Here is a 14,662-nt window from a genome sequence, read left to right on the forward strand (position 1 = left end):
TTGTTAGGGGGCTTTCTTTATTCCTTAGTGGACTCTTCCTCATACTCAATTCATGCCTTCCTAATAGACTCCACTGGTACCAGACTTTCCCTCTGAAGAAACCCAAATCTGAATCTAAACCCTCTGTCACCCGACAACTAAGTGAAGACAGTTAGGATACTCTTAATAAGTCTGCTCTTTTTTAGACCTCTCTATTCCTCCTCACATTACATGGTATCCAGATACTCACTACAGGTAGAAGGGAATAGAATTATATATTTTATTTTTCAAAACATATAAGTTTATATTATACAGGTATTCTAAAAGTTACAATTCTAGTTAAGAATTTCTACATTTTGATTAATAGTTAAATCACTGGAACTAATTTATTAAAAAGTCCATAATTACCTTCTTGGATCAACTCTGGCAGTAACCAGTCTTGCAATATCCCAATTTGTATCACTTTCCCTGTGATTTGAAACAGTAATGTTAATGTGGTTAAAGAGCTATAAAGTATGACTTTTCATAAATTCAGACTGCAAAAAGATAAAGAAATGTTAAACTTTGAACTTTCCCTAAAAAGTAAAAAATACCTGACAAGCACAAGGTCCTGAGTTCAATCCCCAGTGCCCCCCCACAAAAAATTGATACAATAAGTCAGGTGTGGTGGCATATGCCTATAATCCTAGCCCTTGAGAGGCTGAGGCAGTAAGAGCTCTGTGAGTTTGAGGCCAGCCTGGGCTACAATCGTGAGTTTAAAGCCAGCCTGAACTACATAGCAAGACCCTGTCTCACCGCCCCCCAAAAAAACTGATAATGCTAATTCTAAGAAAATTAAGCTATAAATTAAGCATACTGAAGAATAAATGTATTTTTATGATTAAAACTACACCCATGAGCATCTGGTCTAAAATTAAAGTGTTAGTTAATTCTATAGTCTTAAATGGTTGTTAGATGGGCTGGGGATTTAGCTCAGAGGTTCCGCTGCCTGCCTCCAAATCACAAGGTCCCAAGTTCAATCCCCAGTACCAAAAAAAAAAGAATAGTTAAATGTTTGTTAGGGTAATATTGTAAAACTGTAAAATTCATAAATGCATTCTTTTTCTGGGCTTCAATCACACAAAACTGTGAAGTAATACAAATTAATAAAATGCTATCAGTATAGAAAGTTTAAGAATAGCAAGAGTTTGGTCCTTATAATTAATGAAAAAAATAGGAAACGCTTCAAGGTATTTAGAGTGGTACTTCTGGGTGGTAAGATTATAAACAATAATATTTCTGCCATTTCTTTTTTGTTGTCTATACTTTCCAGTTTTTCCATAACAAGGATATGTTTACATTTGTAATTAGAAGCATCAACAGACAGGGCCAGGCATTTAGCTCAGTGGTTCCACTGCCTGCCTCACAAGTGCAAGGACCGGAGTTCGATCCCTAGTACCACAAAAAAAAAAAAAAAAAAAAAAGAAGCATCAACAGACATAGGTGAATCCCTACTTACCAAATGTTTATTAGTTCACTGCCACAATGCTGAAGAGAATTATGGAAATTTCTTAGATCAATACTTCTTAAACTTGAAATTATTTGCACACAAATCATCCAGAGATCTTATGGAAATATAGAGTCTATTTACCTTCATTTTCTTTATCGCACATGGGGATTGAACCCAGGGCCTCACATATGCTAAGCAAATCCTTGCATCCCCAGCCCTCCTGGCCCACACTTGGAAAACCAGTGCTCTAGTCCAGAAAAATACACACTCTTGACTGCTTTCTTTTGGTGGGATTGGTTAAGAAAAAGTGAACAACTATTTTTCCATGGATAGTCCATGGATTTTTAATTTTGAAATAAGAGCTGTTCTGGAATGGATTGTGTTTCTAAAAAGATATGTTAAAGCCAGGCATAATGGCACACTTCTGTAATTCCAGCACTCTGGAGGGCTGAGGCAGGAGTATAACAAGTAGCCCAGCCTAGGCAACTCAGTGACTTACCAAGACCCTGTCTCAGAATAAAAAAATAAAAAGAGCTGAGGAATGTAGCTCAGTGTGAACATCCTGGCTTCAATCCCCAATGCTGAAAAAAGAATTAGGCCCAAAATATCTATCAGTTGAGTTAAATAAATCATAATGTAACCAAACAGAAATAAAATGCAGCTAGAAGATTTACACGTATTGGTGTTGGAAGAATGTCCTCGATAAATACCGACAGCGAAAAAGCACAACATAGAGCTTAAGGGTACGGGCCCCGAAGTCAAACTGACTAGATGCCAAACTGAGCTATGTCCTCTACTAGCTTGTGAGGCTTCCACCATGTCTGTAGGCTTTGTGTCTCAGTTTTGTTACCTATAACATTTATATCACACTGGAATTTATCCTACAGGACGCGGTGAGGATTAAATCAACTGGTGAAAAGTAGTTCAACCACTTTTTGGCATAATCACCCAGTACACTAGGTACAGAGTTAACAAGGCCTTCTGCGATCTGGATCCTGCCTATCTCTGCAGACTCATCTCCCACAAACCCCTGCTAAATTACTAAAGAATTCTTGATTCTGTGGTCTTGGAACACTTAGCTCGTTATCTCCATTGTCACCACTGTCACACTTTAATCAAGATATTTACATGTTTACATTCCCTAGTAAATTGTGTTTCCAGTAGATCACAAGGCTAGAAACTTTGGCTCACTTAGTCACACACCCACTGACTGACTCACACATTCAACAAATATTTTTGAACATCTACTACATGCCAGGCACTTCATAACTATATCCTCAGAGCTGAGATCTCATAGCTGCTCAAAAACATAAGATATAATTTAGCATAGCACAAAGAGAACAGAAATCAAATTGAGTAACACTGAGCTAGAATTGGGGGGGTTGTTTTGGTTTGGTTTTGGGTTTTTTTTTGATGGTTCTGAGGATTGAATCCAAGGCCTTCCCCCTGATGTACATCTCCAGCTCTTTTTTTAAAATTTGAGACAAAGTCGCACCAAGTTCCCCAGGTGGGACTCAAATTTGCAATCTTCCTGACTCAGCATCCCAGAGTGCTTCAGAGGCAGGAGGCTAGGGTGTGGCTAAAACTAGCTGGGAAAGTAGATGTGACCTGTTAACTGCAAAATCCCAGAACACAGGCCTAGAACAGTTCCCAGAGTTCTGCACATGGACTTCTCGAAAGAGGTTTTTGATAGGGTGGCCTGGACTTGACATCAGCCTGAGGAGTGGGAGATACAAAAAGGACAATTGACAAGGAGCTTTATGCCACAGTGTTCTCTCTTGGAAGGTGGTTCCCTCTCACCCTGTAGAGTATACTTTATTTTCCTATTTTTACTTGGCCCAAACTTGCTCTGCAGAGCCTGTTTCCTTTCCTACCTTTAATAAAACTTTGCTTTGCACTTGTCTCAACCAATTCTTTGCTCAGGACAGAACCTAGAAACCACCTCCGGAAGGAGAGTCCAAGACCCCAAATCCAGTAACACTACTGGATATTAAAATTATGTTTTCAAACCTTAACTAGATTTCCAATTCCAATCTTCTGTGAGCCAAATCTGCTGCTGCTGAATGAAAACGCACATCTCCTTAAAAGCAACAAGAGCCAGCAAGAAAGTAGGCAACTACTTTGGGAGAGTTTTATTGGAAGGATGAAGAAGACTCCTGGGATTCCAGCAGGAATCCTGAGTTGGTGGCCGCATGGTCCCTTGATCTAGAGCTACTTATAGGTAAGCAGAGTGCAGGAATTGCTCAATTGTCTAGTAGCCACCTATCACAGGTGGTTCTGTGGATTTAAAATGACCAGTTGGAACTCAAGCTCTCTAACCCAGTTTAAAGGAAACAGGGATTTTAGAGGAAAATAAGAAAACTGTTATTTTGCATTTTATGTTCCTCAAAACTCAGGAGCTTAGTTAGCAGGGAGTGCCTGCAACTCCCTTTAGAAGGGAGTGGGCTGTATTCCATGTTGCCTGAAGAAATCATTCTTGGTCCAAAGTCCTAGTTCATTGTCTATTCTAATTTTAATTCCTATCAATAGACCATGCCAAATTCTAAGGGAAAGCTAGAAGCCATGGAGGTCAGCTGCATAAAGGTGCACACCTGCTGATGCAATGAACTTCCCTTCAGTTTTATTGGCCTCAGGGGTGAGGAGGCCCATTTATACTCACTTTCTGAGGACTGAAGCCCTGGGTGACAAATTAACATTTATTGAAGGCTCCCTATGCTAAGTGCTTTATTAAATGCATGTTAATCTATTTAATGCTCACCCACAGACTTCTCCCTGTGAGAAGGCTAGAATGAGACCCTCTGAAAATTCACAGGCCAGAGACACATCACTTAGGTAAGGAATTACTAGGAGATATGACGAACAAAAACTCACCAACCTTGTACAAAATACTTCCTAAAACAAAGTGTTCTCAGGTAGCCTGCTTCTAAAAGTGGCTCACCAACTAAACCTTACCAAATTGTGGGCTGCTTGATCGCCTCTCCCTCTGCAGTTAAAATTCCAGGTTTTTCTCATCTTGAACAAGGAATTGAACAAAATGAGCAAAAAGTAGTGACAAAACTTATTTAAGAAAATAAAAGTGAAGAGTGGGGGGAAAAACTGGCTCTGCTGGGCGAGCTTGGGCCTAGTAAAAGAGAAAAAGAGGGCAAAAGCAAAAATAAAAGTACACGTCGCATCTGGGAAACATGGCATGGGCTATTGTGGAAAGTTACTATAAAAAAAAAAGTCACTATAGCAAGCTCTTCATGACTCACCTCTCCTTTTGTGTTGTCCAAATCTCAAGGAAACCTGCGAGAACTTCTACATCTGGGTCCTGAGAGGCCGTGCTGGTATTGTAAATGGGTAACTTAATTAGGTATCTTGTAGGCAGTTAGACAGGACCTGCAAGGATCCAACATGGAGGACAATCAAGACACATTCTCTGAAAGCCAGCATTGTAAAAGAAGAGAAACTAGCACACCCATATGCTTCCCTTAAGGATGAATAGCAGTGATTGACATTCTAAATAGGTGTTGATCACGTGGGTAGGGGACCACCCCCTTCCAGGAAAGGCCCCAGACAGAAAATCTTTACAGGCTTGCTACTTGCTACGAGACTTGCTTCCCCACTGGATCCCCATCTAATCAATATTACCTAAGTGACTATACTTGTCGTCTTACTGGTTGATCATAGTTTTGACCACTTCATGATTTCTCATTGGATCAGTATTATCTAAGCAACTATACTTGCAATCTTGCTAGTTGACTGTAGTTTTGTCCCACCTTGAGCCCGCCTTACCTCCTGGCTTTGTCCCATAAAACACCTTTGAGAAGCAGGGTCGGTGGGCAACCCACTTTCCGGTCCCCCTTTGTCTCTTTTAGACAGAAGCTATCTTTCTCTCAATAAATTTTTCCTACTTTTAACCTCTGTTGTTCCTATAATTCATTCTTCGATTTTAGAGAACATGAACTCACGTTTATCTAGCAGGTTTGGGAGTTGCATCTATTTCCCTTATATCACTGGGATCCCAGGCCTCAGGCTCAGGTCAGGTTTAGGACATCCTATTGAAAACCTGCTCGAATCGCTTCTCGGCCTTTTGGCTATGATCAAGTGAAAACCTGCTCTAGTTCTCAACAGACTTTGGGAACTGTTCTGCACATGTGTCCCAGATCTTGTAATTAACAGGCCACGCCTACTTCCCCAGCCAGCTTTGCCACTCCCTAATCTCCTCTCTCAAAAGGAATTCTGAAAAGTTCAAAATGAAAGGATAGGTAAAACTATATCAAGTGAATGCATACATGAAGAAAATAGGGTAACTTGATTTAGTCATTCCACAATTTAATGTACACATATACTAAAACATCACACCATATACCAGAAATTTATAAATTTTTATTTGATTAAAAATAAAATTAAAGTTAAGCTCTTTTTCCCCCTGCTTCTCCCTTCTGCCTGTTCCTGCTGCTGCCCCACGAGTTTCACAAAATTCACTACATACTACCAGGTGTATGCTTTGCAATTCTTTCCTTGTCATACACAAGAACCAAGACTATTTTGGCCCACTCAACTGTAATATTTAGTAAGCTGAGCCAAGAGGGCTCTGCCAAACCCCAGAAGACCTCACCAGACACAGGAGGCATCAGCATCCCAGAGACCTTCAGGGACCTCAGCAGAACCAGGCAACCAGACAACCGAACCAACAAGGAAGGTTAGAAACAGTTTGGAATCAAGTGTGACGTCTCCCAGAGAAGAAAACTTCAGAGCGAGGCACCCAGACGTGGAAACAATGGATATCTAAAGTATTTCCTTCTGAAGAATGTTGCAGTGCTCACTGCCCCTGAGCCCAGAGGGAGCAACTTGGAGTGTACACAGTTATATTGTACCAAAGAAGGGGCCATATTGTTCCTCCTGCAGTGACCTAGGCTGCTTCTGTACCATGCCACATTGGGACCACAGGCATTTCAGGAGTATGCCTTGTTCTTTGGGCCCCTAACCATCACATGTCCCCATCTTTTTTTGGTACCGGGGATCAAACTCGGGTCCTTGTGCTTGCACAGCAGGCGGCAAAACCACTGAGCTAAATTCCCGGCCCTCATGTTCCCATCTTTGAGGTTGCACCACCAAAGCATGTAACTCACATAAATGGCTACAACACCTGCACTTGTTTCATGGCATCTAGGCCTAGTAGTACAGCCACAGCATGGCAAGGGTTGAGGGGCACACATCACCGGGTAAAGAGAAGCCTCGTGAACCCACAGTATAAAGCGCTTGCAGTCTCAGTGGGGAGGTAGCTTTTGACCCAATGAAGGAGCTGCACAACTGAAGCCCCTTGAAGGTGTTGCTGATGTTGCTGCAGATGGAAAAGTGCATGGACAGTGCAGTCCTGCACCTACCTAGAACCCAAGTCACCATGCCCTATCGAAACAAACCCTTGCAATGCATCTACAGGTAAAACTCTCTCCTATGAAAGCCATCTACAGAATCAGAAAAGATGACTGCTTCTCCAGCTGCACAGATATCAACGAGGGGACACAAAATGTATGAATGAGCAGGAAACAGAGCACAACTAAACAACCACGATAACCGTGTAGTAGGGCATAGGTACGGCCAAATGATAAGAAATAATAAATATTGGTGAGGCTCTACAGAAAAGGGAATTCTTACCATTTGTTACTAAGGATATAAAATAGTACAGTTACTGGGAAAAAAGTCTGACAGTTCCTAAAAATCTAAAATAGACCAACCATATCATCTGGCAATCCATTTTTTGGATATATATCCAGTGGAATTTAAATCAGTATAATGATGAGACATCTGCACTTTCGTCCTCACTGTAACACTACTCACTGTAGCCAAGACATGAGGCTAATTAAAGTGTGCATCAACAAATGTACAGATATCTTGTCACCTTTGCTGCCTTGCGTGTGCCATGTTGTTTCTGCTCTTCCATACCTGTTTGTTGTCCCTGCCTTGGAGTTGGCTGATTATGGACAGAAACCTCTACAAACTGTAAGCCAAATAAACCCCTTCCCTTAAAAAAATGTACAGATAGAGAAAATATGGTGTATTTAATGCTTTCAACCATTAATCAAAAAGAAAAAATGAAATCCATCCTTGAGCGATTTGGATGAGCCTGGGAAACATTACGTAATGAAATAAAACTGGCACAGAAAGACAAATACCACATGAACCATGTGTAGAATGTGAAAAAGCTGACATCAGAGAGGAGACGGAAGAATGGTATACACCAGGGAGCCAGGCAAGGCAGGGATGTGAATGTAGAGAGGTTGGAGAATACAAATAGATTTAAAAATAGTAGGACTAATTCCCCACATCCTCTTGTACGGGAAAGTGTTCATATTTCACAAAATTATATTTTATATCTCCAAATAGGTAGAAGAGAGAATTTTGAACTTTTTCACCACAAAGAAATGATAAATATTTAAGGGGATAGATATACTAATTACTCAAATTTGATCAAATATATTACATACATGCATAAAACATCACACTGTACCCCACAAACATGTACAACTGTGTCAATTTAAAATAAAATAGTACGTCATAAAATTTAAAGATTGCCGCGCGTGGTGGTGCACCCCTGTGATCCCAGCACTCAGGAGGCTAAGGCAGGAGGATTCCAGAAAGTTCGAGGCCAGCTTGGGCTACTTAGTGAGGTCAGGGCCAGCCTGAACTACAAAGGGAGACCCTGTCTCAAAAAAACCAAAATAAAATTAAATTAAATAATTAAATAAAATTAAAAATTAAAGTTAAAAACAAAAAATATAATTTTTTATAAAAGATAGCAAGGCAGTTGGACTTCCTCCTCCAGATATGATGGAACAATAACACAAGACCAGATTTACCTTCCCATCTTAAACCACTCTTGGAAATAGGTAATGTAAGCGGAGGTAGAAGTGCATGCCCGTTATCCCAGGCAGGAGATTGAGAGTTGGAGGCTAGCCTGGGCTACTCAGTGAGACTCTGCAACAGAACAAATAAATAAATGCAAAAGCTTGGGATGTAGCTCCCTTAGAGCATGCTGGGTTCAATCCCCAGCACTGAAAAAAATGGGTGAAATATATGAAGCAACAATTTTTCAGACATTGGACAACAAGGAGTACGTACAAGAAAGTGATTACTAGGAAAGGGGAGAAATAAAGTCAGTCCTACTGTTGTCTTCAGCTTAATTCACAGAGAGAATTTCCAGGGTATGGTGCTGGAAAAAGTTACCCAAACTGAGCCCTGTGGTTTTCCTAAGTCACAAAGATAAAGTTCAAACTCCAAGGAAGACAGGGAGTTAGAATTTAGGGGGCAAAGTATCCAAGGGAAGATAGCTTATCTTAGATTTGATATGCAGAGGGTTCTACTTATCTGATCAGCAGATGTGAAAGTGTGCCCATTGTTAATGTAGGGCCTCTGGTCTCCAGATTCATAGCTTTTGCCTTCTGTGTGTGTAAATGAACCCGGCCCTTTAGTTTTCCTGCAGAAAGGAGCACTACACAAAGTTTTGTCAGTAGAGGGCGCTGAACAGACATTGTAAAGGAAAAGGGTTTTGTTTCCCGTTTGCTGTGCTTTCCCTCCACTATTTCTCCAAGGTGCTGTAACCCATGAAGAACTAATGAATTAATGGATCCAGGTATCACAACAAAAAAGGAGACGAAAAGACATCGTGTGCTTCTCGATGAAAGAACACACCACCACCTTAATTTGTCAAAGAAACCAAACCTGAAATCAGATGATCCAGCTGCCGCTTTGCAGGAAATTGGGGACAAAGGAACACTGACAATGGGTTGAATTGAATGATACAGGAAGGGATAGATTGAACAGATATGTAATCAATCAAATACCGCAAAATGCTAATTTTAGAATCTAGATGTTGCACATATGAGGGTCCACTATATAATTCTTTCAATTTTCTATGTGTTTGAGAATACTCATAGTAAAATGCTGAAAAAAGACAAAATTGGTAGTCCAAATCATGTCTACAAAGTATATGTGAGCAATAAAACTCTAAAATGAACTATAAAGTGAACCCTCCATATCTGTGTGTTCCATATCTGCAGATTCAATGAACAACATCTCAAATAAAAAAAAATTTAATGGTTTTTGTACTGACTAGTTAGATTTTTTCTTGTCATTTTCCCCTAAACTATAGTATGATAACTATTTACATAGAATTTGCTTTGTGTAAGGTATTATAAAGTAATCTAGAGGTGATTTAAAGTACATGGAGGGATGTACATAGATTCTGTGCATATACTACATCATTTTATATAAGGAATTTGATCACTGGTGGATTTTGGTACTCGCCAGAGGAGGGAGACCTAGAATTAACTCCCTGGAATGACTGAGTACAAAAGCAGTGACCCTGGAGAAAACAAGAGTGTTGTCAATGGGCAGGGACACATGGGAACCTTCTGAGGCAGCTGGCCAGTCTGTTTCTTGACCTGGCTAGGGTGTACAAAGAGATGCCCCTTACTAAACACTACACTGGATCTGTTCTGCATCTGGTTTTTATATCTGTATTTTACAACAAAGAAAGTATTTTTTTAATCTGTATCCTTTGCCTAGCAACCACACTTACACGAATGTGTCCTAATATAATGATTAGACAAGAGTACACAGATGGTTGTACAATAATACCTACCATTTATTGCCTACTCAATATTATTGAGTATTAGACACTGCTCCAAGCACTTTACAAGACTTATCCTTACAACAACCCTGTGTGGCATACACTATGTGACTCAGAGAAGTAAAGAATGCTCACTGAGCATTATTAATAACAAACACTAAAACCACATGATCATAACTGGGTGCTTTAAAAAATTATGAGCTATCCACACAGTGGAATGCCAGAAGCTATTAAAAATTACAAGCACTTTCTCATTCTTGTTCTCTCTCTCTCTCTCAATGTGGATAACAGAGATTATATCACATATGTATATATTATCATGTGTATTATACATGTATAATATATGGAAGGAAGTTCATTATAAACTTCTCTACTGAGAAGTACTTACTACTTTACAGTAGTAGTACTGTAATCCCAACTACTCAGGAGGCTGAGACAGGAGGATCAAAAGTTCTATCCAAGCCTTCACAATTTAGCAAGACTTTGTTGCAAAAAAATAAAAAGAAAGAAAGGGCTGCAGATATAGCTCAGTGGTACAGCAGCCCTATGTTCATTCCCTAGTGCTAAAATAAATAAATAAACTCGGTAAAGACAAAAAGTCAGATTACGGAAATATACAGTCTACCAAAAAAGGTATACACACTTCAGGAAAAGAAAAACAGTATGATGTTTTTCAATAGATGCTGTTTCCCTAGAGGATGTTGTATATCAGAAACCCCACCACACTGCCGGCCCTAGGAAAGAAATTGACAATGAATGTGCAGCGATCTCAGTGACCAAGGTTACCCGCGCAGCAGTTCACCATACTAATAAATGTCTGGAAGCTCATGGCCACCACTTTGAACACCTCCTGTAATTATAGACCAAAGGTAACTTGTATGAATGCATGATTTCTCAATACATTTAAAATATTTATACAAGTTTTTCTTCTCCTGAAGTGTGTATACATTTTTGGTGGACTCTCTATTTGGATTAAAAATCATATATACATAAAAACAATTCATTAAAATTGGGAAGTGTTATAAGGAGACCCTCACTTTGTGTTCTTGATGCCTCTGTATTGTACAGAAGTTTCACAAACATGGATTACTTTTGGAATTATAAAAAAAAATGTTTTCACAGTAAGGGAGTGGGGGATGGGGGGGACTCCAAGACAAAGACCTAGCATAAGAAGCCATGATAAAACAAAAGTATCATAGTCACAGATCTAAACAAATCCTCATCGCCCCATCTCAGATCCCCAGAAATACTTCTATTTCCTTAGCCAAGACATATGGAAAGAATGCATAACTGAACACAAAAATTTGCATGGATCATTTCTTTTTCTTTTCTTTCTTTTTTTTTTTTTTTTGTAGGAGGGATCGAACAAAGGACCTCGTGCTTGCCAGGCAGGCACTGTGTAACTGAGCTACATCCCTGGCCCTGGATTGATCATTTCTCGAAGATGAAGCTGTTTACATTGATGTAAATTTGAAAACTACCTCCAATACTATTCTAAAACAACAATGCAGAAATAGTAAATCGAAGTAAACACAAAATGACTTTGGAGTCCCACAACTTTGTCAGCTAAGGTGATCGAGACAGAGAAACAAGTAGAGACTGCAAGTAATGCTGGTCACGGTCTTGCATACAATCCTACCAAGGAAGCGGGAGACTGGGGCAGGCCCAAGCTGCTCGGGGAAGTGGGCGTGGCCTGTTCATTATAAAACCCCAGGACACACGCACTGAACAGTTCCCAGGGCCCTGCCTGCGGACTCCTCGCCAGAACTGGAGGAGCAAGTTTTGGACAGGCCGGCCTAGACCTGACCTCAGCCTGAGGAGCGGGAGATTCAAAAGGACAGTCCACACTCTCTCTGCCACCGTGGCCGCCCTCACGCTGTAGGGTGCACTTCTTTTCCTACTTTTACTTGGCCCAAACTCGCTCTACAGAGCACGTTTCTTTCCCTACCCTTAATAAATGTAAAACCTTGCTGCCATTTGCACTTGTTAGGACCATTTCTTTGCTCAGGACAGAAAGAACCTAGAAACCACCTCTAGGGGGAGACTCCAGCACCCCCATAAACCAGTAACACCAGCACCACATATTCCAGCACCACCACATATTCACAGTGGACTCCGCTGAGTCTTGTCAGGAACACTCTCAGTCTGTATATGCTAAATCCCTGGCGGGTTTATCTGGAGCACCAACCCTTAGCGGTGGGACTACTGAATCAAAAGCTGTGGATCTTTTTCTTGAGCCTGGAGCAGTGGCACATGCCTGCAATCTTAGCTACTCAGCAGCCTAAGGTGGTAGGACCACCTGGGCTTACCGAGACCCTGTCTCAAAATAAAACAAAAAGGGCTTTGGACATAGCTCAGTGGTAGAATAATTGCCTACCATGCTCAAAACCCTGGGTTTAATCCCTGTTACCAAAACTAAAAAAGATTTATGTTTTATAATTCTGTATTATTTTGTAAATTTTACATATCACTAGGTACTTGTATATAACGTACCTATTTTGTCTGACCAGCTATAGCCAAATATTATCCAGCAAGACTGTAATAAATTACTTTAAGTAAGTTTCCCTTCATCTGAGGCAGCACTAGGTGTCCTTCAGCATGTTTACAGATCTGACAGACAGACAATATCATTTCCCAGGGTTGTCTTTTTTTTTTTTTTCTGAGACAGGGTCTCACTATGTAGCCCAGGCTGGCCTCAAACTCACAGCGATCCTCCTGTCTCTCTGCCTTCAGAGTACTGGGATTACAGGCGTGCACCACCACACCTGGAACAGTGTTGTCTTAGTGTCTCTTTAACTGTGATTGCAATATCACAATTCTTGGCTATTTGTTTTGTTGTTTTGTTTTCTCGGTTTTAGTTGGTTTGTTGTTTGTTTGTTTGGGAATACCAGGGACTGAACCCATGATGTTCACACTGAGCTACAACCTCAGCCCTTTTTAATATTTTATTTTGAGACAAAGGATCTCACTAAGTTGCCCAGGCTGCACTCAAACCTGAGACCCTCCTGCCTCAGTCTCTGCTTTTATTTTTCCTAACACAGACTATTTGCGGGCTTTGCCTATCTTTCTTTGGGCTGTTTGCCTGTTACTGATTGACCTGCATGAGGTTCTGTGGGTAAAAGAAATGAAAAAAAACCCTTCATTACCTATTATCACAAGTAGTTTTATTGGCATATCAGTTGTTTCTTTTGGTTTGGTTTGGTTTTTTTCAAGACAGGGTCTTGCTTACAGCTCAGGCTACCCTCAAACTTACACATGAGAAATATTTCGTATAACTTTTCACATGAATGACGAACTTCTCTGACTTTTGATGAGGGCCTGTCTGTGATCTGCCTTCATTCAAACATGGAGAAGAAAATAAAATGTTTTTCCCCTCCTTTTCTTTCCCTGCAAGCTGAGGGTGGCACCCAGGGCCTTGCGGCATAGCCAGCAAATACTCTGCCACTCTGCTACATCCCCAGATTTTTCTTTCTTTTTTTTTTCCAATACCAGGAATCAAACTCAGGACCTTGTACTTGCAAGGCAGGGGCTGCACCACTGAGCTAAATCCCCAGCCCTATCCCCAGATTTTTATTGTCTGACATCTTTCTGTGGGTGACTGATGTGTTCCGTTTACAGCTCATCTTTTTGATTTAAATGAAAATGTAGGTGCAAACCTAAAAGATAGTAGCCTGGGAAGGCCCACTTGGACAGATGTGATCTATTTAAAAATTCCACACTGGTAGGTTTCTTTCAAAAATTAAAATGGAGCCAGGTGTGATGGCGCATGCCTGTAATCCCAGTGCTGGGGAGGCTGAGGCAGGAGGATTGCTGTGAGTTCAAAGCCAGCCTGAACTACATAGGGAGACCCTGTCTAAAAATAAATAAATGTGGTCCAGGGAGTTAGCTCAGTGGCACCGCGCCTGCCTTGAAAGGGCAAGGTCCTAAATTCAATTCCCAGTACCACAAAAAAAATAAAATAAAATAAAAAATTAAAATTAAAATGGAAGTTGGGCATAGTGGCACATGGGCAATTCTCCTGCATCTGCCTCCCAAGTGCTGGGATTACAGGTGTGCACTACTACTCTTGGAAGTATCAGTTGTATTTTGACTTTGCTCTTTATTTTATTTGCCATATAGAAAATTTCTACTTTTGCCTTTACTTTTACATAGACTCATCAGTTATTTCCATTATAGTTTCAGGAGTCTGGATCTAACTGCGCATTCTATGTTTTCTTCTACATTTTTAATGTCTAAAGCTTTAATTTACTTAAAGTTCATTTGAGTACAAGGATTTTGATAGAGAGCTTATTTTTTTCAGTTTCTACCAACAGCATTTATTGAACAGTCTTCACTGATTTGAAAGGCCACCTTTATGTAAACCTAAGTTCCTGTGAATACTTCAGCCTCTTTCTAGAACAGTGGTGGCGAACCTATGGCACGCACGCACAGCCCTCTCTGTCCGTACTCGAGCCAAGTCGCTCCAGCAGCAGAGCATCAGATAACAGTTGTTTTGTCTAAACGAAAACTTCAGTATTCAGGTTCAATTGCAGTGTTGACACTTTGCTATAAATAAGTGGGTTTGGGGTTGCAAAGTTTGG

General features: G+C 40.5%; 1 long non-coding RNA gene and 1 pseudogene across 2 annotated transcripts in view; both read right to left on the minus strand.

Annotated features, from left to right (window-relative positions):
• The window catches only part of LOC101698704 (transmembrane 9 superfamily member 2-like), a 73,699-nt pseudogene extending 70,037 nt beyond the window's left edge, over nucleotides 1-3,662 (minus strand). The window contains exons 1-2 of the transcript XR_015447658.1: nucleotides 3,589-3,662; nucleotides 388-447 (exon numbers count right to left, since the gene is read on the minus strand). The product of XR_015447658.1 is annotated as a transmembrane 9 superfamily member 2-like (transcript). The remainder of the gene's footprint in view (nucleotides 1-387; nucleotides 448-3,588) is intronic.
• Nucleotides 3,663-4,718: 1,056 nt separating this feature from the next.
• LOC101698933 (uncharacterized) overlaps nucleotides 4,719-14,662 on the minus strand; it is a 28,560-nt gene continuing 18,616 nt past the window's right edge. Inside the window, exon 7 of the long non-coding RNA XR_002388658.2 lies at nucleotides 4,719-4,846. This is a non-coding gene — a long non-coding RNA (uncharacterized LOC101698933). The remainder of the gene's footprint in view (nucleotides 4,847-14,662) is intronic.

Source organism: Heterocephalus glaber, unplaced genomic scaffold, assembly GCF_053883595.1.
Source record: "Heterocephalus glaber isolate CG9 unplaced genomic scaffold, H.glaber_assembly_v1.0 deba00001764, whole genome shotgun sequence".
Classification (NCBI taxonomy): domain Eukaryota; kingdom Metazoa; phylum Chordata; class Mammalia; order Rodentia; family Bathyergidae; genus Heterocephalus; species Heterocephalus glaber.